The sequence below is a fragment of the Bactrocera latifrons genome, unplaced genomic scaffold, assembly GCF_001853355.1.
Source record: "Bactrocera latifrons isolate USDA-ARS-PBARC rearing strain unplaced genomic scaffold, ASM185335v1 scaffold_1224, whole genome shotgun sequence".
NCBI classification, from domain to species: domain Eukaryota; kingdom Metazoa; phylum Arthropoda; class Insecta; order Diptera; family Tephritidae; genus Bactrocera; species Bactrocera latifrons.
The window spans coordinates 2,175-18,118 of record NW_017534658.1 but is presented as its reverse complement, the minus strand read 5'-3'; positions in this window follow the sequence as shown (position 1 = coordinate 18,118).

The window sequence follows — 15,944 nt, the reverse complement described above, 5'->3', positions numbered from 1 at the left end:
ATCTATCATCAAAATATTGTTTAATTCACATTTCTTCTCTTATCAATATTACAAGAGCTTTAATTTTATCTAAGATTGATTATGGTCTCCCTATCTACGGCAATTGTGCCAAAAGCAACATAAAGCAAATCTTTCCACCATATTATGTAGCGGTTAGAAGAAGTATTCGGGCTTTCCCAACATCACCAATAAAGTTCATATTAACGGAAGCCGGACTCCCATCCATCGAGGAAAGAGTTTTACATACTTCGCAAAARCTTATTACAAAACTACTATTATGTAATAACAAGCTCTTATATGGTATAGTAAAAGCCAAATGGACCGACGATACAAACTCCAATACTTCTTCCACTATTTCTAAATGCATTAAATTAGCTAAAGATCTAGGTATAACAACTATACCTGAGGAAAAAAATTTCTTTTACCCCATCATGGCTACTCAAAGAATCTTCGTTCGAGCTACATCTTCAAAAACATCATAAAAATAACACCAATTCCACGGTATATCAAAGTTTGTTCAAAGAGCTCATTGTGCAACACTACGTAGATTGGCAACTAATTTTTACTGACGCTTCGAAGGCCGACTTCTGCACGTCTTTTGCTATTGTCGATAACGTTCGAAATACGTTAAAAGCTGGACGCCTGCCCAATTACAGCTCAGTATACACCTCAGAAGCAACAGCCATCTATAATGCGCTATCCCTAGTACAAAAATCTAACTTAAAAACATTAATATGTACTGATAACAAGTCTACAATCTCTGCTATTTTAAATGCATCTAACAAGTCCTACCTCATTGCGCAAATTAGAAGCATACTAATTGAGAAAACAAACTTAAAAATTATGTGGATCCCTAGACACACCGGTATTACTGGAAATCATCTGCTACCAAGATGGCAAAAATTCTGCTTATCCGCCATCAGACCGTTGCCAAGATATAAAAGCCTTTGTTCGCCTTCGTCTTGGTCATACGTCATTAACGCATTATCATTTATTAAATGGAAACCGCAATTTATCCTGTCCATATTGTAGTTCGTCGTCCTTAACCATAACACATCTACTTTATGAATGCCCCTTCTTCAATTCAGCAAGGACCGGTATATTTCAGAATAATAAAGCTCTTGATTTATTAAAAATAACGTCCATTGTAAACATCACTAAACTATTTGAATACCTATCTCGTACAAAGTTAAAGAAATATATTTAAGTTATCCTTCTTTTTTAAATTGATTTKTAATATATATTTTTAGTTCATAAAAACATATTGCTTGTAAATAGTTCTTAAATGGAAGGTTCCATCTTTATTATTTAAGTCGTTTATATTAAAACCGTGAGCTGAAAGCCTCTGTAGCTAGTGCTCCTTATGTTTAATGTATAATAACAATTGTATTATTATTTTACAAATAATAAATAAATAAATAATATTATTGATTCCATTTTTAAGGTTGGTTCACCAATCATATTACTACGGAATATCAATCCTCCAAAAATGTGTAATGGTGCACGACTGGCAATAAAGAAGCTAATGCCAAATTTGATTGAAGTAACTATACTCAATGGCAAAGCGAAAGGCGAAAATGTGCTTATACCACGTATTCCAATGATTCCAACAGACATGCCATTCAATTTCAAACGTCTGCAATTTCCGGTGCGTTTATCWTTTGCCATGACTATAAACAAAGCACAAGGACAAACATTTCAAATATGCGGAGTAAATTTGGAAGAATCGTGTTTTTCACATGGGCAATTATATGTTGCGTGTTGCGTACTGCACCGTGCAGTAAAACTAAGAACTAATCTAAAATGTTTTAGATTAGAACTCGAATTTTTGAGATTTACAATTTATTATATACGCTTATGTAAAAATAAGAGGAAACTGAAGAATAAATACTTTTAATGTTTGAAGAGTATTACTTTGTTGAATTTTTTATTGAATCGCTATGACAATTTTCTTATTATTCGTATTTATGTACGCTTATCAATGTTAGCGTTATAACAATTTTATGGAGTGAATGGATAATATCGTACAAATGCATTCTCATGAACTGCATATCCTTTATCAATACGCAGGACAACGGCAGCGGGGTCAGCTAGTTTTATATAAAAATTTAAAACGCGGTCGCGGAGATGTTGCTTCTTAGAAGCCATTTTTAGCACTAATTGAATTTGTAAGCTGTTACAAATTATGCGATCAGTTCGCCAATTGCGTAATATTAGCATTTAAAAAAAATCATAAAAAAAATAGCAGACCATTAAAATTAGTGCATATTTTTAGTTATAACCCGTTATTCAACCGGAGCTACGATACTTCTTCGCTAAATTTTGTACCACTCTTTCCCCTTTGTTATTTTCAGAACTTATTGCAATTTTTATACTCGTAATAATATTCTTTTCGCTAGTTATCAGCGCACACACCACTGCACAGTGGATCCGCTTGTATGGAGCAGCGGCCAAAAATACTTTTCTTGAGATAGCGGGTTGAAATTCTTTCCAAAAATAAAGATAAGAAATAATAAAAAAATTTTACAAATCAAACGACTATATCCAATGGCTCCCATAGGAATGATCGAAACAAACCTAATAATTTTTGTTTTTTAATAAAATTGAAATTATTTTATTTTATCTACATTGCAGTTATATTTTTAGAAAAATTTTGTTTTACATATACATACATATCATCAAAAATTCAATATAAAAAAGCAATAAAAGAAAAATTAAGGAAACAAAAATTATATAGAATCATATATTAATTCATAAATAGATTTCAACAAAGCCGACTTGTTTTTTTTTTTTTTTTGGAAGTTGTCTCTATCCTGTTATAAAGGGATCTGAGCGCAACAATAGTGCATTAATGACATCTGTGTTTGTTAAAGTACGTGACACTTTCCGACTGTGCTGAAGTCTACATTTTTTTATTTCCTTGTTATTGGACTCTGCAGCTTCCTCCGAAAGCTCTCCAATCGACACTAATGCATGCTCTATCACAGCAGAACCATGTATTAAAACCTTGTGGACGGTTGCCGGCTGTATTTAGCTTGTGTCTTTAGCTGTATCCAGCGCGTAGAGTTTAAATTTCTCCGCATTAATTTTATACCCCGATGHCATGGCTTGCAATAATGTTGCACACCTATGAATCAAACATTCATCAATTCCTGTGATTTCGGAACTCAAGGCTGCATTAGAAAATAATTTTCTTGCGATATTTTCATCGTTGGACGATCTCCATCTCTAGGTTTGTCCACTATTATACCCATTTTTTCGCGAAATTCCGTCCGAATTTTGTTTTTTCTCTCCARTACTTTACTTTTCTTCTCTGTGTCTCTTACTTTCCACATTTTGACCTCTAGTTTATATGAAGCATGTAAAAAGTATTCAAAGAAGCATATGTATGAATGCAGTGGAGATAAGCCAAAGTCATAAAATGTTGTGCGAACTTCTTTATTCAAACATTTTTGAACATCGTTCATTTCTGTTGGCCGTGCTGAACATATATAACATTTTGCAGCGGAAGACTCGCTGATCGCGTTGCACACTTTTCCATGTACCATAGTAAGGTGCAAGCTATGTGTAATAACTATTTTTMTATTAGATGCGGTTAATTGTGTTGGCTTCAAAGGGCTAATTTTTTCCTTAAAATACTTCTCTTCTTTAATCGAGAGTTCGGATGTGTCTTTCTTGAATTGACATCTGATCGGTCTACAGTAACGAGTCGATGATGGTCGGGGGTTTTTCCAAATTATTTGATCATCTATTTGCGAGACTAGTTGGAGAGGTACGTATGATGTTACAAATAAGCTTCTATCGTTCAAATCACTGGATGAAAACTTTTGCTTATACTCGCTATGCCCCGTACTTCCGTCAAAGCCCCATTTTCCAATTAAAGTTACATTGCTAACTGCATTCTCAGGAATAGTTTCAATTAAGCTGGTCTGAAGCTCTATTATACTAGATGCTGTACTGTTAAGTAAGCTCTGCAATTCGACTTCCGCRTGAGATTCGTCTACAAAAATATTGTCTGGGTATCTACTTTTTTTTGAATTTTGTATTTTTTGATAGCTTGGAAACAAATCAAAGGAAATTCACAAAATTTCTTATCAGCAAATACTGGTGTTTCGACATAGAGGTCACCCTTAAGATTGAAATAACTTTAATGGGATCTGCTGGCAGAAGAGTCAGCAAAATCCAGTTGAGGACGGCCACGATGAGTACTTTCCTCCATCTGCTGCGATTTACACTGCGTGCGTTTTAACAAAATCGATTCCTCTTTATTCAGCCAACCAGATTGGTATTGAAGAACTGAAGATTTTTTGCGTTTATAATTCTTCCAAAAAGTTGAAATTGTTTTACAGATGTTCTCAGATTTTTTCGACAGATCGCTCAACTCTGTAATGTAGCCGCTGTTTTGAATATTCCCCTGCACAATTGAAATCAATTTCGTCAGTTTTTCTGCTTTGGCTCCGTGTTCTGTGCACCATATATTAAAAATATGCAGGCGGGTAAACACACACTTATGGGAAGAACCTACATCAAAAATTATTCMAAGGAAACATAAACAAAATTTAGATATTTATTTATTAAAAGTTTTGCAAAAATATACACAGCTACAAAAGACGAAGACAGACCAACACAGCACAATAGACAAAAGGACAACTTAAACGGCCTTAGTATTTGTACGATTATACAGACATCTGCACATTTCTGCAGATAAGTTTAACACATTCAAACCTTAAAAGTAAGACAAACACAATGACATAGAAACCAATTTCTGGATTTTCTCGAAACACAACTAAAACTTCAACTAAACATAAAAAATACGTTCACAATACACAAAATATATACTATCGATAAAATTAGTTTTTCATGAAATACTTTACAAGGATGTTAATTATTAACATCTCGATTTAAAGTTAATACCTTCAACTTCAAAATGCATTGAAGTTCGATTTTAATTTGACAACATTTGTTCACGCTTTCAATGCTGTTTTTAGAAAGTTCCGTTAGGCTTTCAGAAAAATGCGGTATGGTTTAAAGAAGATTGGACATTTAAGAGACAATTGGTTTAATTTTGTTTCAATCATGTGTGGTTAATTTTTTTGATTTTTGGCCTCTGACGGATCCACTGTGCACTGGCAGGAATTAAGACATCCTCACACCAAGCTTTATCAATATCGTTGCATTCAGGCGATTCTTCTCCAACTTGAATCTAATCATCAACATCAGATGCGTCTCTGTTACTAACATCACACATATTCCATCATAACTTTTTACGTAGATGCATTAGTAAAAATTACAGAAGAATAATTTTTTTGYAAAATAAATATCGCATATTCTATATTAAGAAAGTTTATAAATTATAACTGAAAGGAAAAGTAAAAAACTCGTGCGACATAACTCATTACACTCACACTTTGATTATCGAAATAACCACKTCCAATGACTTAGATTTAACTTTAGATATAAACTTTTCCCGAATAATGCTACTGAAAATCGTTTTAGATAAAAATGGTAATATTGGAAGACGTCCTAGAAACACTTAGGTAAAGGATAACTTGCGAATAGTGCGCGAGTTTCAAAAAGATCCCAAGATATTGTGTGTAAGCTTATAGTACAGCGACGCGTCATTGATGCTGGTGTATTAAGCTTCCGTGCTGCTAAAACCCCATATATTTCCAAAAAAGAAAAAATCGATTAGCATGTTTGGAATTTGCGAAACTGCATATCAACATATCTATAGAGCACTGGAAATCAATATTGTTTTCAGATGAGTCCAAATTTAATTTGCAAAACTCAGATGAAATGACATGTGTACGAAACCCAAAAGAAAAGCGTTTAGACCATCAATATGTCCAGGGTACAATAAAGCATGGTGGGTGTAATATAATAGTGTGGGGATGCTTTTCACAATTACAAAATAGAAGAGAACATGAAAATGTTACCCCACGGTAATCATTAAAAATAATGGCTACACTCTAAAATATTAGTTTAAAACTAATTTATTTTCATATTCAGCTAAAGACTAATGAATTATGTCATACGAATTTTTTGCTTTGTTTTCTTCTGCTATATTTTAAAAATTTTCTTAAAATAGAATATCCGATATTTCTTTAGGAACTAAATTTTTCTTCTAAATTCTAAATTCTTTTTCTATGGAAAAAGTTGTGACGGAATATGTGTGAGACTTGGACTATTCAATGAGTTTTGTCCTGTATATTAGTACATCTGTTTGATACCCATCGACTATGCAAAAGGAAATTAAATAATGGGTAAAACCATGTCAAGTGGTTCATCAAAATCTTGCAAAATTAACAGTTTATTAAGAAAGAGACCAAACACATACCCCGTGATATAAATATTTCTTCAAAATTCATTTTTTGTTAAAATTTTTGAAGGTTGAAATTTAGAGCACTATAAAATTGTAAAATTATTTTCTCATAAACTACTGGATATAAATCGGTGATATTTTGTAAAGTCGAAGAAAAATGTTCGTCCTATATTATAGATACTTGCTCACGATCCATTTATTTAAATAATAATATTTTACAGAATTTTGTGTTAAACAATTGAAATTTTTCATGTGTTCTTCACGCTAAAAGAAACTAAGACTTAGTATCCAGCTTTCAAGAAATGTAAAAACTTCATATAAAAAACGCTTAAGAAACGRTCAAGTAACTTGTAATAAATTTACTTGTGCTAAAATGCAGCTCTAAAGAAATCGCCTACTAATTTTTAATAAATTTTCAATAAAATGCGAGTATGGCAAACCTGGCTTTGCGAAGAAACATGAAATCAACAATTGTTTCTTGAATGAAACTCAAAGTAATCGTTAAATTCATCCTAAATTAGTTAAATTCATTATTATGAAGTATATTTCTTTTTGAAATGTTGTATAAAACTTACCAATCATCAACAACATTCCTTAAATCGCAATGAAAATATTTATGTTAGAACACACATACATACATACATACATACATATTATTGATACAGATACTTATTTTACAGTGTCTCCGACGTTTCCTTCCGATTGTTACAATTTTCATGACAAACTTGCTAAGAATACCTAGTGTGTAATAAATATGTCGTAATATAATGTAATATATTGAATTACAAAGAGCGTTCTAAAGTAAAGAGGACTTTTTGAATCCAGCGCCCTCATTAAAGAGGTCAAAAAGGACAAAAACTTCCTTAAAAATATTGAGACTGGTGGCAAAACGTGGTGTTTCCAATATGATCCCGAAACAAAACGCCAGAGTGCTGAATGGAAGGCAAAAGTGAAGACAATGCAGATTTGTTTCATGATTCCAATCGTATTGTCCATAAATTTGTTCCACCCGACCAAAACGTTAATACGGTATTATAACATGGAGTTTTGAAGCATTTGGTGCGCCGTATTCGGCTCGAATATCGCGAAGATGAAAGTTGGCGTTTGTTGCACGACGATGCGCCGTCTCATCGATCGACGCTTGTGGCCGATTATTTGACCAAAAATCACATTTTTACCATTAACTACTCCGCGTATATATGCACTGTGTCTGACATTACAGGTCTTTGTTTGATGTCAACATGATCTAAGTCAGAAAAGTGCTATAATATTCTGCTGGAAGTCAAATTCTAAGCTTTATATTTATATCAAAAACTATAAAGCATTTGTCACAGCTACAAATGCAACCAGTCATTGAGTTTAGGGGGAATCAACTGGTAGTAGCAAAAGTTATAAAGTCAGACCAAAGACTTAAGCCTGGTACCACAGTTGCCCTTGGAGGTAACTCCAATCTGCTCATTGGGTTTGWCCCTTTGTGGAGATTCGTGGTGTCTGTGGTTTAAACCTAAATGCAGGAAGAGCATTTTGTCCAATGTCTAGTCGCACTGCGGCCGGGTGCCGGGCCCAAAGTACGGCAAAGAATTTAAATGGGCCTCGAACCCGACCAAGGTGAATAGGGTGTCCCTATCCACCCGAATATATTGGAACCAAAAATTCAATGCAAAATGCATTTATGTTTTGGGGCGCTGATCAACGCGTTGTATTGATTTATGTGCTTCTAGCAAGAGAAAGCACCGTGAGGTTAGGCCTTCGCAGGCAAGTACACACGTAAATCACAACGACATTCCCCGTATTCAACTGATATGGTACCGCGCGACTTCTTCCTTTTCGGAAAAATGCATTTGCCCATGAAAGGAAAGCGCTATACAAACGTAGAGGTCATTCAAAAGGCTTGCACCGGCATACAGGCGGCCATACCGGCCAACGAGCTAAAACACTCGTACGACATGCTTTTTGACCGGTCAAAAGGCTGTGTTGAAACAGAAGAAGACTACTTGAATAAAATAAATTGATTTTGCCGAAAAAGCATTCTTTCTGTTTTTTTCGAAGTCCTGTTTACKTTGGGACACACCTTGTATATTAACCATATATTATATAAAAAACTAATCTAAATATATATATAAAAAACTAATGATCAAAGATCGCACGTAAACTACTATATATAGTTCTCTGTGAAAACATCCGGTGTGTTTAACGTAGGTACCTACTGACGGCAGCCTTACTCCACGGCACTCAAAAGTACAGCGGATCAAWTCAATGCGTTGATCAGCGCCCTGAGAATGCCAAGCATTTTCAGTACCAATTGGCAGTGTGGAATGGACACACTAACCACCTTGGTCGGGTTCGAGGCCCACTAAAACCTCTGCCGTGCTTTGGGTCCGGCACCCGCTTGCAATGCAACTCCMCATTCAACCGACAAAGTCAGTTCTTCCCGCATTTGGGTTTTAACCACAACCACCACGATACTCCCCGAGGGGACAGTCCGCATGAGCAGGTTGGAGTTACCTCCAAGGGCTCCTGCTCCCCGTGGTACCAGAATTAAGTCTCCGGTCAGACCTCGTAGCCGAAACTACTRCCRGKTGAGCTTCCATACTGCTCTGGACTGGTGGCCAGGGGTTGGACCCCATGCATACATCACATACACACACAAATCATACAAATCTAACCCTAATTTCCAACTAACCGCCTTCGCCGCTTAAATAATTCACGCGCAAACAACYCTAACTGTTCGGTATTCCGACTATTGGAGATCTCCCCACTAACATCTAATCGTCCATCAGTCWAGCTAATTCATATACCATCTAGATCGCTAATGTCCGAGTACATCGGGCACTCCGCAATTAAATGTGACCAATTTTCTGACCCCGCCCCACAAAAACACCCCGACGTATCCGATAAGTGCCTCTGATGCAAAAATACATTCAGAGGCCCATGCCCAGTGAGCAGAAAAGCCAGACCCAGACAAAATCTGAAGTCTGGGTTATCCTCAACGAACCCTACGTCCCGAATGTATTCATACGTCACTCGGCCGTTAGGACTATCCGTATTGTCCCAACGTTCTTGCCACCTACACCTAACCCTATTATCTAGAAGCTCCTTGCTCCCTAGATATCGCTCCCTTTCTACATCGTCGTCGGAAATCCAGTCATTCCGCAGCAATGACACATTCAACCCCCTTCTTAACCTTAATGCAACAGCACGCTGTATGACAATCAGGTCAAGAAAGGGTGCACCTAACAAAACCTGCATCGCATCCATTGAGACGGTGCGACATACAGACAAACAAGCAAACATCATCCAACGCTGCATTGAGAGGAGCTTTTGAGCCCCAGACAGTCGTGGCTGCCTCCCACCATACAGGGGCTCCATATGTGGCCACAAACAAGCCTCGATATATGGTGCGGACTGCACGACGTCCGAAACCCCAATCGCTCCTCAAATTTGGTGTATTTTGCTTCGGTTGGTTGCATTCGCCAAGTGTGGAGTAAAAAACGTACTTTCACTCATGGTCAACCCCAGATATTTGACTTGCGTCACATATCTGATGCTGACCTTATTCACACGGACAATCGGTGGACGAACCGGTCCCTCGATCCGTCCACCCCCACACCTACACCCCAAGTATTCGCGATCTCTAAGAGATCTCCTCCCGCCCGTTCTAATTCAGACCGCGAGCGACATTCAACCATAAGAAGAAGGTCGTCCGCGTACGCACGACACTTACAGAGTGGCTGAAGCTGCGCAAGCAGAGTGTCCATCATAAGGTTCCAAATATATGGACTRCAGATGGAACCCCCTGCGGCAGCCACGAACCACTGTGTGTAAGTWCCCTATCATTTAACCCCCTAAACTACCTCATATAGACGAGCAATTTGTTCGTCCACCCCCCAATCCTCAAATTCTCTAAGCGGTATACTGAATACCGCTTCCCTAACCGAGAGTCCATATTGGTTCCAGTTAGTATCAGCGGTACGCCATCGCCGCAATGGACTCACATAAAGCGAGGGAGGGGATCGAAGGSTAATCATAATTTTAATCAAATTATTGTCACTCAATCCCCACCCTCCCTTAACATCCCATCTAACACTGAAAACCCCATTCGCTGTCTCATTCATAAGCGTCAGGTCAATGTCGCTCATGCCCACAGGCTCATCGAACGTATACCATTCGCTCGGCTCTTTCAAAATGTGAAGGCTAATAGCCACCACCCATTCGCTTAATGCCTCGCCTCGCAAGTAGTAGTAGCTTATCCATGTAGCCCAGGTAGGGCTCTAGGGGCTCGCCATACTTACAAGATAAACTAGCGACAATCATCCTACCGATCTCTGCTTCTATAGCTACACATATGCCCAGTTGTGAAGAATCCACAACTACGAAATTGTAGCGTGGATTATTCACAACTATTGCGGAGTTAGCTCTAAGGTCAGTAAAGACTTTAAAACCCCCAAGAAGACTACGAGCCACAAAATTGGTGGCGTATGGTTCCTGGAGTAGAGCAATACCGCACCCACCCTCAACCAAGCAACCCCCCAACTCACACATCACGGCATAGGAGCCCTGACAGTTAAGCTGAATGATCCCACCCATCAGCGTCTGGTGAGGGCGCGCTCAACCGTGCTACAATAGACAGGGCAGACAGCTGTCGACCTGCTCGGCGTCGGGGAGTGTCTCCCACAACTCCCCTAAGGGACGATGGGCATTCTTAGTTATGACCGTCATCAGGAGCGCCTCGTATCTTGAGGCAAGCACAATCAGCCCTTTCGCGGCCCCTACGTCGAAATTCTTGGCATCAAATACCAGCTCATTTAATTCCCCCGTTAACCTCTTTGCAGCCGCAACATGGTTGACTGCCTCACCTCCCACACAATAGCTCTCCGTGACAAATCCCTTATTCCCTCTTTTTTRGCACTCGAGACACGAGTGCCTGCTWTCGTAGCGCTCTCCTGCCTAACGCCTGTGTCCACCGTAACCGGATGGGCTTTCACAGCGGCGCCCACGGTCCCTCTACCGCTCTCTCCCTCAGTACGCGACGACCCCATATGCGCAACCGATTTCTCGGTGGTCTACGTTGGCACTCCCACCACAACTCTCGCTCCCTCCCTCGATTTTCCTATCATGACGCGGCGACCCCGTACGTTCAACCWCTCTTCCAGCTGTGGCCACACTGGTACTCCCGCCACAGTTCCCGCTCCCTCCCTCGCTTCCGCCCTCTTGACGCGGCGACTTCAAACGCACTTTACCACCACACCACCTGACGTGGAATCATCCACCACTGTGGAAATAGCGGATTCTCCGCTTCCAGCGAGGGTCTTTGTCCTCCTCTTCCGTCCAGGAGGCATCTCGCTTCCCAACTCACTTTCCAATTGAACTGATCCGCTGGCGCACCACAAGCGCAGAAGGTTCAAGGACAAAAAAATTCTGAAGCAGCTGCTCTCCAGGTGCTTGCGTCTGAACGCGCTGAAAAATGCGACTCACGCGAATTCCCGTTCAGTAAAAGTGACCACCCAAGCGGTCGATTATAGCGTGCTCGCAGTAGCACAGCCCACAAATCCAACCAGTGGTCGGATTAAGGCCACTCAATTGGCCGCCGGGCGGACAATGTCCCAGTAACGGTCCGCTGTCGACCGATGTTGCGCTGAGCCGAATCGCACCGCTGGCTAAACGGTTCGCTTTTACGACCGTTGGTCCTCACAGGAGTCGCAATCTCCAACGCTGGACAGACGCTTGCACCCTTTGGGCAATAATGTCTAGACTCTCCTGACGTTGAGTCAACTTAACGCCAGATGCTCAGCACAGAATAACCAGCAGGCAGTCCAGTCAGCAAGAGTGCCGACAACATGGAGCTACACTGAAACCGTGCGAAGCTTCCTCCAATAACAACAACGTGGATGACCACGTTGCCCGTATATTACTAGGTAGTATATAAAATAACTTACCGCTATTTTCGACGAGTTGGCACACAAAAAAGCACAAAATTGTACACAAATGTGTACCCCCAAAACAAAAAAAGAAAATCGCCGAAAAACACTTGGAGAATATCGCAATAATGCGCACGCACGTCTATCCGCGTCGACAGTCAACTAACGAATGAGCACTCTGTGATAAGAAGAACTCCTGTTTTCAAACTTACAAATTAGCAAAAAACGCGTAGTCTTCTTGAAAAACGCTTACTGGTCGGTACAAATTTGCACAGGCGTTAAATTTCCATCCCGCCAGCTAGGTGGGATATCTGAAAGTATGCGCTTCCAAGTGCTTAAGTCTTGACCTCTCAAACGCGGGAGTCAAGAGAGAAATGTTTTGTTGCAGTTAGTCCATTTCATTTTCATCCATACCGCTTTTGCAGATGGCTTCGGGTGGGATAGGGAAATGGCCCTTTAAACGCCCCAAAACTAGGGAGTGAATAGCCTTACTGAAGGCAAAGAGATCATTAGATTTATTGCGATCGATATTGAGCCAAAACTCTTTAGCGGGGCCGCATGTACCGATGGTGGGCCAGCGCTGGCCAAGTTTCTACGAAGCATTGTTATATAATAGTAGAACACAAGACGATACGGGAGCACCGACACGCTCCCATTCTACCGAAAGAGGTTTTACCTTCTCTTGCTATCTCATCAGCTTTACAGTTTGTTTCGATTCCGGTCAGACTATACCAATCTTATAACAAAGACACTTTTGCTGGTATTGGCGCTCCGCGGAGCATAAAATTTACTATTACCTTACAACCTCGGCCTGGACAGTCAATAAGTCTGAAACTCGACTTAATAGAGAGATGTTGACAGTAAACCCTTCCACCAACCTTTCTTCGCCGCCGTATTGGAATAGTTCAGCAGGCAATCCATCGGCCCCCGCCGCTTTGTTGTTCTTCAGGCGGATAATTGMTATTCGAACTTCTTCCTGGTCGGGCAATGGAACGTCTGCTCCATCGTCATCGATTGGGGCATCGGGTTCGCTATCTCCCGTGGTGCGTTCACTGCCATTCAGCGGGCTGGAGAAGTGTTCCCTCCATAATTTAAGTCTGCTCTGGGCATCGGTGACTAGATCACCTTTGGGGCTTCTACAAGAGTATGCTCCRATCTTGAAACTTTCTGTAAGCCGCCACATTTTTTCGTAGAATTTTCGAGCATTACCCCTGTCGGCCAGCTTATCAAGCTCTTCGTACTCACGCATTTCGGCCTCTTTCTTTTTCTATCTGCAAATGCGTATCGCTTCCCTCTTCAACTCTCGGTATCTATCCCATTCCGCACGTATTGTGGTTGATCGTAACGTTGCGAGGTAGGCAGCCTGTTTTCTCTCCGCTGCGACACGGCACTCTTCGTCGTACCAACTATTCTTTTGCACTTTCCGAAAACCAATGGTTTTGGTTGCAGCTGTACGTATGAAATTAGAAATGCCGTCCCACAGTTCCCTTATACAGAGTTGTTGACGAGTGCTCTCAGAGAGCAGGACTGCAAGCCGAGTAGAAAATCGTTCGGCTGTCTGTTGTGATTGCAGCTTCTCGACGTCGAACCTTCCTTGTGTTTGATGGCGTGCGTGTTTTGCTGCATAGAGGCGGGTGCGAATCTTCGCTGCAACAAGATAGTGGTCCGAGTCGATGTTAGGACCTCGGAGCGCTCGCACATCTAAAACACTGGAGACGTGTCTTCCGTCTATCACAACATGATCGATCTGGTTGGTGGTTTTTCGATCCGGAGACAGCCTGGTAGCTTGATGTATCTTCTTATGCTGGAATCTAGTACTACAGTTAACCATATTTCGGGCCCCGGCGAAGTCGATCAGCCTCAGCCTATTTGGGGATGTTTACACGTGGAGGCTGAATTTACCGACCGTAGTACCAAAAATACCTTCTTTGCCCACTCTGGCGTTAAAGTCGCCAAGCACGATTTTGATAACGTGGCGGGAACAGCTCTCATAAGTGCTTTCCAAGCACTCATAAAAGRCATCTTTGGTCACATCGTCCTTCTCTTCCGTCGGGGCGTGGGCGCAAATCAGCGATATATTGAAGAACCTCGCTTGATGCGGATTGTGGCTACACGTTCATTCACCGGAGTGAATGATAGTACTCGGCGACGAGTCTCTTTCCCACCACGAATCCCACACCAAACTTGCGCTCCTTTATATGGCCACTGTAGTAAATGCCACAAGGACCTAATCGTCTCTGTCCTTGTCCCGCCCATCGCATTTCTTGGACGGCGGTGATGTCAGCCTTTATTTTTACGAGGACATCAACCAGCAGGGCAGCGGCACCTTTCGCGGACATTCTAGGTGCATACCCTCAATTCGTAGTCCTTATTTCGTTTGCCATGGACGTCATCAAAAGTKGGGTCTCTCATCCGAGGCTGTTGTTGCGTTTTCATTGGGGGTGTTTTTTTACGTGGCGGGTCCTAAACCCAGCGCACAACCCTATGCAGGGAATGTTTCGCCTTCTCACTTTAGCTCGCCTTCAAACGGATGTTCTTAGGCTACCCAGAGGATACTTGGTCAAGGACCGGAAGTTGTGAGCTGCTTGAGTCATATGTAAAAGAGTCATTTCTGGCCACTCCTGAATGGTGATTTGAGAACTTCCCCCACTTGAGTGAACTTCTACACATGACTCCATCCTCCATGGAGCAACTCCACTCCGACCAATAATCTTTCTTTCCAACCCAATACATTTACCCAAGTAGTACAACTTTCTGAAATTGTTTACAAACCTCTACGTTTTTGCAAATTGGTTAAGGGGGTTATCCCGTGAGATCGCTGTTCTCTGCACTACGTAAACGACTGTCAATCTTGGCATTTAAGGAGTTTTTAATTCATTATAAATCACAACGGACTTAAAATGCAAAACCATAACACTTGTTTGTAGTTTAAATTTCCTTAAATATTTTGATGGAATATTCTAAAAATAAACAGACGAAAATGAAATTGAAATTTTAATTATTATAGTTATATGAAAGTGCACTTGAAATTTGGATATCTTGTAAAATTTGTCTTGGTATMCTGTGCCAAAAATTTTAAAGTTGCCGCTGGTTTTATAATTTCTGGTATTCCTGTGGACTTTCGTGGAGTTCATAGTTCGCTACGACTTCTTGCTTAAGTGGAATTTCTGTGTCAAMCTTTTGAGAACTTTATGGGTAAAAGCACAAAAGTTTAAAAACTCGCAGTACATTCTATCATTCAAACTTAGCATTTTTCATTCAAACTCATTACATTAAACTTGTCTCTAGTACTTTTCCGCTCAAGGCGTTCAATTTGACATTTTCCTCCTGGTTAAATGAGACTAATTTTCCGAACGGTTGCACACTATTCCACAARCCACAACACAACACACCCCCAATGCATGCCCCCATTTCCTACGTTAAGAGACACGAAGCTAGAGGACCACGCTTATTAGGCACATAAGAAAAACTATTGGCTATAGCGAAAAAATTAAAAAAAAAAAAAACAAATTTTGAAACAAGAATTGTTCAAAAAAATTGTGCAATGCGTGCTTGAAAGAAGGGATATTTGCCGAGCCATGGAAAGTCCAATGATTGGTTCCACTTCCTAACTTTTATGGAGGAGTCTCTATCATATCTTCGTGTGTATAGGATTGCCACTACTGGCAAAGTGTAACATCATCAGAGGAAGAAACCGCTTGAAG